The 9,232-nt window shown below is 39.7% G+C and overlaps 1 long non-coding RNA gene across 2 annotated transcripts; it reads right to left on the bottom strand.

The window, feature by feature from the left end:
- Positions 1-248: 248 nt before the first annotated feature.
- Positions 249-7,668, bottom strand: LOC122989889. Of its 2 annotated transcripts, XR_006405202.1 has the most exons (4): positions 7,600-7,668; positions 6,831-6,899; positions 2,001-2,144; positions 249-922 (listed from the first exon to the last, which is right to left on the bottom strand). It is a non-coding gene; the product is annotated as an uncharacterized LOC122989889 (long non-coding RNA). The 2 variants fall into 2 exon arrangements; XR_006405201.1 differs by having other exon boundaries at positions 249-2,144.
- Between the last annotated feature and the right edge of the window lie 1,564 nt (positions 7,669-9,232).

Raw genomic sequence — 9,232 nt, 5'->3', positions numbered from 1 at the left:
ATGTCTCAGTTTGAAACTATTTGTCCAAAACTCACATTCACCATAACATAAATTAATAAATGTGTGTCATATTTCTAAAATGCAATCTATACTGCAACTGTGTTTCTGAAGGGATGTGCATGTCAATGAATGGGTGTGACAGCATAATTTGTATGTGTGCGTGCTATAAGTGTGTCTGCTGGTGGCACATATAGACTTCTGTCACTGAAATGAGGACACTGAACAGAAAGCATGGGAAGGGACAGACTTATATTTATTCAAACAATGTGGAGCTGTCACAGTAAAACCAAAACAGCTTGTAATGTCACCATTTCATTGGAATTTCAAAATAGTGAAAAATAATAACAAAAAACACTATGCTTGCATGAGGAGACAAAGAACTTCACGCTACAGTGAGGACAGTGAATTTCACACCTCAGTTAATATAAATGCAATTTCACAATCCCACATTTATTATATCCACCTGGACATAAACTTTTTTTTTTTACAATGTAAAAAATATACACTCATATAAATAAGAGAAAGAGAGCAAATATGGCCCACCATTACTTTTACTATTTACTAAAAAAAAATTTTTTTGTGTGTGTAACAGAGTGAATTTGTGCATCTGTGTGTGCCCAAAGCCTAGTTAGCATCACTTCACAGCTAAAGGGGAAGACAGCCGCCAGGCAGGAAATGGTAGTTTACTAACGACATCATGAGAGGGCAACAAGGTAAGATCAGTCTGACTGAGGAGCTGAGAGACGACAAAATGGGATGCAACAGCGAGAAATGAGCTCATGCCCATTTGCCGTGTTCGTCTCTTAAATGAGTAAATCAATATTGTCCATTCAAATACACAAAAGACAAATCGATGGACTTAAGCCAGTAAAAGAGGCGAACCTTGCAATAGATGTCATTGATCCCTTGTTGTAGATGAGGACTGAGTGAAGAAAAGAGAGAAGGCTCAGTAGGAAAGTAAACAACAGGAGGACATAGATGTGAAAGGGATGATCATACAATATCAAAGTGGCTAGTGGTGATTCATCTTTTTAAACAAGCCTAAGTAATGCAATTAAAATTTTGCAGAACTTAAATAACTGACATGAGAAGCAAGCGGCAAACTGCTGACTGACAATGACATTTGTTTATATCTATTTTATGTTCACCATCACTAATAACTAATGCTCTAAAACTTAAATGCCGGCAATAATGTTCCCATCAATCAATTCATTTGTGTGACAGTCACAGAATCTTAATGATTTATGTGCATTTTTTGTAAGTTTTAATCCTGTTTGTGTAGAGCTTCAGTAACAAGACTTGTACTTAATCAACTCTGTATTATATTCCAACATTTTCCCCCAATGTTAATATGATGATAACGACCTCTTAATAATTTAACAAGAAACAAATTGCTACAGAATGTGCCTTCTACTCTCCAATGAAAACATGCACCATGACCTTGAAGATAGTTTGTTTATCGGAGTGGAGTGAGATTAAACACTAGTGTACTTGTACTGAATTAGATTTTCCAAGCTTAATATAATGGTCCTTACATTTGGGACTTTTGGAAGTTCTTCCGAGATATGTCGGTTAGCTCTAATAAAACCCAAAGGGACACATGTTGTTCCTAACCAGAGTGATACGTGAAAATAGTACAATTAAGACTATTTCAGAAGCTCAGTAGTTGCAGACTCCAGAGAGACACTTGAACTCAGTTAAACTCATACACAACAGGTACCAGATGTCTACACACAATCCTTTGTACTCTTTAAGATTCTTTTCTGACATTTTGATGCTGCTGCTGCTTTTGTATTTTCCTTTTCAAAGCGAACAGATAAACAACTGTTTGTTATTTCCCTTTAGGTCTGTGTCAAAAACTCGAGTCTGCTTTTTCAAGGTTTTTTAAGGTCAACTGGTGGGCAACTGTTTATAACAATTTCAGAGAGCGTGAATTGTTTGGATGTTTCATTGGTTAAGTATTTTGACAAATGGACTACACTTGTAAAACGCTTTTATACCTTCAAGGAAAGAGCGGCCTGATGCTGCCATCAAGGCGACGGCCTGGCAGTCGGGAACTAATTTGGCCTCAGTTTCTTGCTCAAGGACACTTGACAGGAGGAGCTGGGAATTGAACCAACCCTGCGATTAAAGACATCAACCCTCTGAGTGTTGGAAAAAAGAAGAAGAAAGAAGATCATATGTAGCAGACTGTTCATCCCAATGTCAGTAACAATCAAAATGAAAAACATCAACACAACAAAAAAGCAACTTAAATCTTTTTGCTTTGTTTTGGGACTTTTTCCAACATTCAAGATCTCCAATAAACAAAGCACCTCAGAGCCCTGCAGTGTGACACACTGTGTAGATCTATCGACACTGTAGAACCCTAAAAGGAGTAAAGTGGTGAAATACAGAAGAGAGTGAATGTCTAAAAGATGGAGAACATAAACCAGAATCTGGCCTTCCTGGAACAAACATACAATATTTATAACAGCATATAACATTTCTGACCTCGCAGACTGAGGTCAGATGATCTGACCACGATACACAGACACACAGAGAGAATAAGATGACAGAATGAGGTGTAAAAACTGAACAAATAGGAGGCAGAGTGAGAAAAGGGTGTCAGAGAGGACGAAGTCTGTGTCACATCACAACACGGGTTTCAAGGGGGGTCGAGAAACAGAAACATTTAGGCAAAAATGATAAGAGAAACAACATGATCCAATGTAAAGCTGGAGGAGACACTGGGCACACTTGTTAAATGGCTGTAGGTTGATCAATGATGTAATAGCCAAGTGTAAAACATTTTTTAAAAATTCAAACTTCTCACAGGTCCACAATGTCTTATCATTTCAGTTGGTAAGACGATACATGTTTTCTGAAGAGCCGTAGATTTAAATAATCAGTATTAAATACCAATTTTTAGACTGTGTCAATTTAGAGGAGCTGATAAGATTCACCAGAGAGTATGACCTTCTTTGTACTCCTTGACATGTTTGGGTATCGGCTTGTTTGCTGTGTGTGTACACTGTTTTGACAGGAGACTCCTCTCAAACAGTGTCCACTTATTATCAAGCATCCTTAAGTTTGTGGACCCACTGAAACAGAATAAGATCTGTGCTGAGAGTCCCTGGTTGGCTGATGGGAGAGTAGCTGGGAACTGAACAAAGCCAGATTCATCATCCTCCAACGCTGCTTCTGTGTTCCTTTCTTATTGGACTGAGACTTTCTTATTGGATGACTGCTATACGAGCAGAGTGACCCACTGACGTCACCTGCTCCTCATCTGCAGAAAAATGAACACTGACAGACTGGCTGGCTTTGTTTGGTGTTTCATCTCCTTAGAGGAAAACAGATACAGGAGTTTGAGCTCAATGATAAAAAAGAACACCACACATACACAGCTGGTAGAGAAAATAACACCTGAGAATTAAATGTGCTAAAAATCAACACCTCTCTGACAAAAAGGCAACAGAAATTCAACATTATAAACCTCACAAAGGGAGCAATTGTATTGGATTGCATTTTAAAGTCAAACATTCCTGCTGATTTGTTTACTTGATAGAGAGAAATGCTCAGAGTTAGAAAGCACAGCTTTTATGTTAGTAAAAGACATAAGCACGTTTCTAGACAAGCCTACACACAAGAGATCCCACTGTGGATAGATTTTCTTTTTAAATTAACACTGAATCCCTGTAATGTGAACATGTTAATACAGCACAGAAAATATGCACACTATACTGCGGCTTTTTGCAATTTCAGCTCCTGGTTTTTGGTTTAGTTTCCCTGCCACCATCCACAATGTAAATCTGCTACTCCCAGCACAGCAGCTCTATGCTACCTACACAGTGTGACACCCCGTGGAGAGCCAAAGTAAACAAATGGCTGGCAGAGAAAAGTTCACCGATTGAGCCAGATTTTTTTTTTTTAAGCCAGACCAAACATTGGCAAAAAAGTGAGTCAATGTTGGATTTATAATCAGCAGGTGAGTATTAAGATGCCTCTTTTTAGGATGCTCATGTAGCTGGATGTGCAAGTAATGTTAGAAATGTGGTTGCTAACATGTTAACCAGATCTTGATATGTGAATATACTGTAAACTGTATTTAAGTCCTTTCCTGTGAGTTCGTTTTAGAGTCTTTGGGGCTCTCTACTGGTCAGATGATTGCTTAGAGCATCTTTAAATAGTCATTGCTCTGTGTGACACCCACACATCTCTCCACGATGTTTCTGTAGAAGACAGTACACTTGTAACAATGATGTTCACTATGTTTCAGTCTAATGCTTAAAGAGCTCTGCGGGCTGCTTCCAGCAGTCCAGATTACACAGGTGGAGTGATGACAGTCTCACAGCACTCTACCTGGATCAAAGAGCTAACTCTGAGAGACAGACATATTTTGCAAAGGGTAGGACTGGAGAATTCCCAAAATACACCAGTGCATGGGTGGTGGTTGTGTAGTTTTGAATGCACAGGAAAGCAATTTGTTTTCCAGTTTCCAGTGACTAGTAGAAATTTGAATAATACATTAACACAATTTACATAATCAGTCCCAAGTATATGACAGAAACATGCATCGTTGAAACAACCTGTCAGTTTTTTTCATCTTCATTATCAAACTCATGCAAATAGATGTTTCATGTAGTTCAAGTCAGTGTGTGTGTGTGTGTGTGTGTGTGTGCATGCTGTGTTCTTTCTGCATTTATTTATTTATTGTCTTGTTTTCTGGAACCGGCAATCTCGTTGCTGTACTCGACCGCACTCAAAGACTGACCAGTGCTGCTGTGGCTTGGCTTGAAGTAGCCCTCCTCAGTACAACGAGGAATATAGGAAGCTAGAGATGAAACAAAGGAGGAGAGAAAAGCACGGAAGGGAGGATTGTTGAGAATATTAAATAGTGAAAAAGATAGAACAGAATCAAACAGTCAGGACAGAGCTAAAGTCACATCTGCTCTCATTGTGATCAAAGCTATTATAATCCACAATCACTGTTAAGGCTGCTGGACAACAGCCATACATCTGCTTAAAAGCAGCCAGTCACCTTCAATAAGATAACATATTTACACACGCACACACTCACACACAAAGGCCACTTCTCAAGCTGTGTATTGCTGTAAAGGAGAAGACTAATATGCTCAATGTTGAATGACTGTGGCCAATGGGATTCTGTGTAGATGTCAAATGAGCCCTGAGTTACTGATTCCTTTAAATCTAAGAAATCTGAACATGAAATGTATTGTGTGACTTTATTATTCTACAGGGGTGAAAGACTGACAGCTGTCATTAAACTAAACTGACAAGTGAGGCTTTTCCTTTGAGTCTGATTCCTACTTTTCTTACTTACAAAGCAATCCTACCAACACAGAAAGACCCAACTTTAACTAAACAGTTTTAATAGCAAACACATTTTCATTTTCTTAGCCTGTCACTTTTCTGCCCTTAATAATTCTTCCACTTAACCCAATATAATTACATTCATGAATCATGAATTCAGTCCTTTCATCAATCAAATTAAGTGTATTCACCAACGACCTCCTCAAAGTTTATGAAGACGATCTATTCTGTTACACACCTGCATATCTTGCCATCTCCCTCCTCCTTCCCTCTTATTTCCATGTTGTACCTCTTTCCCTTTTCCCTCAAATTCTTTCTGCATCAGGCTGCAGGAGGCAGTACAACCACTTACGTTTTCATCACTCTCTCCCCACCTCCTGCGGTGAACGTCCACTGACAGCGTCCTATTTTTGGATGCTTTTTGGTGTGGAAATGAGTGTGAGTTAAAGTTTGTGCACCTTTGTGCCTGCAAACCTAACTGTTCAATACACTTTCATCGTCTTTCATTTTTTCGCCTCTTAACTCCTCCTTGCATCCTCTCAACTCCCCCCAACTTCATCATTTGCTCTGTCAGACTCCATCAAGTTGAGGAAACCTCCCCTCACCCTCAGGCTTCTGGAAACAGTAACTCCACTCGTTGTTTGACAGCTTGCTGTCCTTGAAGGAGTCGCGGGAGTTAAACAGGGGTTTCGTACACAGCTAATTTACTTAACTAGGTCCAGCGGGAGGTTGAAGTTTATCTGTTGGGCATGGGCAAAATGCTGGTGTGAAAGCCTAGATACCAGTAGCAGACAAGGAGGGATATTAATGTGATATTGGTGAAATGTGTGTATGAATTTGCTCTGATAATATCCTGAAAACCAAAATCTTATTTTGTTAGATCTGGGCAGTCTAAAATCAGACCAAACTTAAAAAATCAAAGCAAGTATTTACATACATTGTCAGTGGATATACAGATATTAAACGTATTAAAATGTTGGCGTAATGTCCTTTATTGGGATCACTATTTTCGTTTTCATGACAGCCAATGGCAAGGATTTGGGCCAAGAAAGCAGTATTTAGATACAAAAATGTTTTTTCAGTCTTGCCTACATATGTTCTTTTACAGACTTGCACTGAGCCCATTAGAGAGATGCAGTGGGATGTAGCTCTAACAATCACACAGTTTGTTTTGGTGACATAGCTTGTAGAAACTGCATAGCCTTCATGCTGAAAGCAGGTCAAAGACATGTGCCATAAGATGAATTCATGTTTTGCACTGTTTCCATGGTTGCCAACTGACTATATCACTATTTCAAAGTACATATTGTTCACTTAGGGGTATGGGTACAAAATTGACTCACAAGACAAAGTACAATAAGGCAATTTGCCACTGCAATAAGCTTTTGTGCTTCATAAGGGACAGCTCTATGCTACCTTTTTCTTAAGGTTCACCCTGCAACATGTGCCCCTCATGGTGCAGTGCCCCCTCTTTGTGGTTTGATTGTGTCTTGTGCCATGTACCACTGACTTACCTGAATATAGCCCAGATAGCTCAACAATGCAACAGCAGCATTTCCCAATTAATCTTTATTCGACTGTACCTGCAAATATGAAAGTACATGCATTAGTTTGGTGTTCATATTCTGACACAGACACTTTTAAAACAGACTACAGTACATTACACCGAACAGAGCAGCGACAATGTTAAAATAACCCAATTCCAACTGGGACGAGCAAGTGTCTTTCTAACGTGGGCTCTCAACAGATGAAATAACCTGCAGAGATGAAATCTCTTTTAGCCACACAAATCTTTCTGAGTCATTCTGTCACACAGACATTTGTGTTGCGTCACAGTTTTCCCTCAGGCCCCCTTTCCCAACTCCTTCTGATTGTGTGCTCACATGAAATGCAGTGATGTCCCAATTCAAAGGATATGCTCTGTGGGGTGACTGTTTAACCTTTCCCTTTACCTAAAAAGAAAGATTTTTCACCACCACACTTGGCATCAAATGTAATAAGTATTAGTAGTAAACAGTAAATAGAAGCAATATGAACAGTAGAGATTAGTAATGCAAAATAAACTGCAGTAAATAAGTGAAGAAACAAAAAAGCTTCCCCAATCCTTGCCACGTCTTTATAAAATGTTTCCATTACATTTATCATTACATCCTATAGACCTCTTTTGGGGGCCACTCTGAATTTAGGGTGAGTCTGACATGAGGAGAGGGCTTATGGGGGAGAAATTGGGACTAAACCTTATAGTCACAGTTATATCAACACAGACAGAGCAGATGTACTTACGTCCGGTAGTGGAATCAAAGCTGTCAGAGGATTTGAGGTCAAGCATCGAGGAGGGAGCCAGACTGTTGCCAGAGTTGTCCTAGGTGACTTTTGGGGACATTACATAGACTTACATTCATTTCCTGGAGACTTACCCTAACCCTAACCTTAACCACTGACCCAAAATTTTTCCCCAACTTGGGGACATAGGTTTTGTCGCATGAGGAAAGATGTCAATTTGCTTCACAACTAAAGAAAAAGACATGAAACAAAGCCATGCATATCATCAAACTCTCCTTTCTATTAGCACAGAACACACAATCTGTTGCAGTGTCTTGGCTGTTACCATAGGAACACAAACTGATAATTATATCTGACCTGCATATTTGGTTTGTGTGCAGTTTTGTGTGTGTGTATGTGTCTCCTTTGATCAGCAGTACTAATTGCTAAACAGGGATGGCAGCATGTGAAGAAAACACAGGAGTCACTCTGAAAGGGAGACATAATGTGTATGTGTGTGTGTGTGTGTGTGTGTGTGTGTGTGTGTGTGTGTGTGTGTGTGTGTGTGTGTGTGTATGTGTGTGTGTGTGTGTTATTGCTGTTGTGGTGTGATGGGCTGCAACACACTAACAATTTCACAGCTTGCTGTCAGCTGAGATGACAAAGGTGACACAAAACATGCAGATGACAGGTCGGTATCCAACATCTCTCTATTAAAAACACACACACACACACACACACACACACACACACACACATGCTTTTTTCTTTAAATATTAGAGTATTTGTTAAATTGTGTTGCATCCTCCATTACTGACAGGAATCAATAATTATTAAAACATTTCATATTTTCTTCAAATAGAAATCAGAAATAAAATTCAATAAGAAGTGGATTCAGTAAACAGAATTCATCAAATCCAAATGATAACCACGTCTACAGAAGCTATTTATCTGAAAACATGATTTAAATGACACATGTAGCAAAGTCCTTTTCTCCTCACTCAAAAACTCCCATACGTTTCTTGTTCACTTAAATATTCCCTTTTGCTCTTTTTCCATTTTCTCCATTTTGTCTTTGGTGTTTGGACTTGCACTTAATTTGTTCACTTTGACTCATTCTTCTGTTCCCCCTGCTGCTCTGACTTCTCCCTCTCTCCATCTTTGCCTCTCTACTTTCTCTAGACTTTGCACTGTGGCCCACAATGAGTCTCAGAGGAACTCTCTTTTCTGTTTCACTTGGTGTGACCCAAATTGTTTTGGACAGGCACGGCGCTGCTGCCTGTGATGGAAGTCCTTTTGCTGGGCAGTGAGTCAGAAAGCTGGAGCAGAAAACATTTGCACACTGGGAGGAACACATACAAAAGGACAAGATACACAGAACGAGACACAAAATATCCTGTTAGCTGTTTCTTTCAGCAGCACAGTGGGGTCAGGTCGGCTTAAAGATGTCAGAGTCAGACACACAACTGACTTCAAAGTTGTTCCGAGGGGAATACATGAAGAACACTTGTACATTCAGAGCGCAAGGGGGCTTAGTGGTTAAGAGAGCCCTTCAACAGAGGCCCTGTGAGGGGAAGCGTTCACGCTGCTGAAGTCATCTTGAATGAGACACTGTGCCAACCCGCCCTGAGGGGACCAGACTGTGGCTGATGCT

Source organism: Thunnus albacares, chromosome 10, assembly GCF_914725855.1.
Source record: "Thunnus albacares chromosome 10, fThuAlb1.1, whole genome shotgun sequence".
In the NCBI taxonomy this organism is placed as follows: Eukaryota; Metazoa; Chordata; class Actinopteri; order Scombriformes; family Scombridae; genus Thunnus; species Thunnus albacares.
This window is presented reverse-complemented; position numbering and strand designations above follow the sequence as displayed.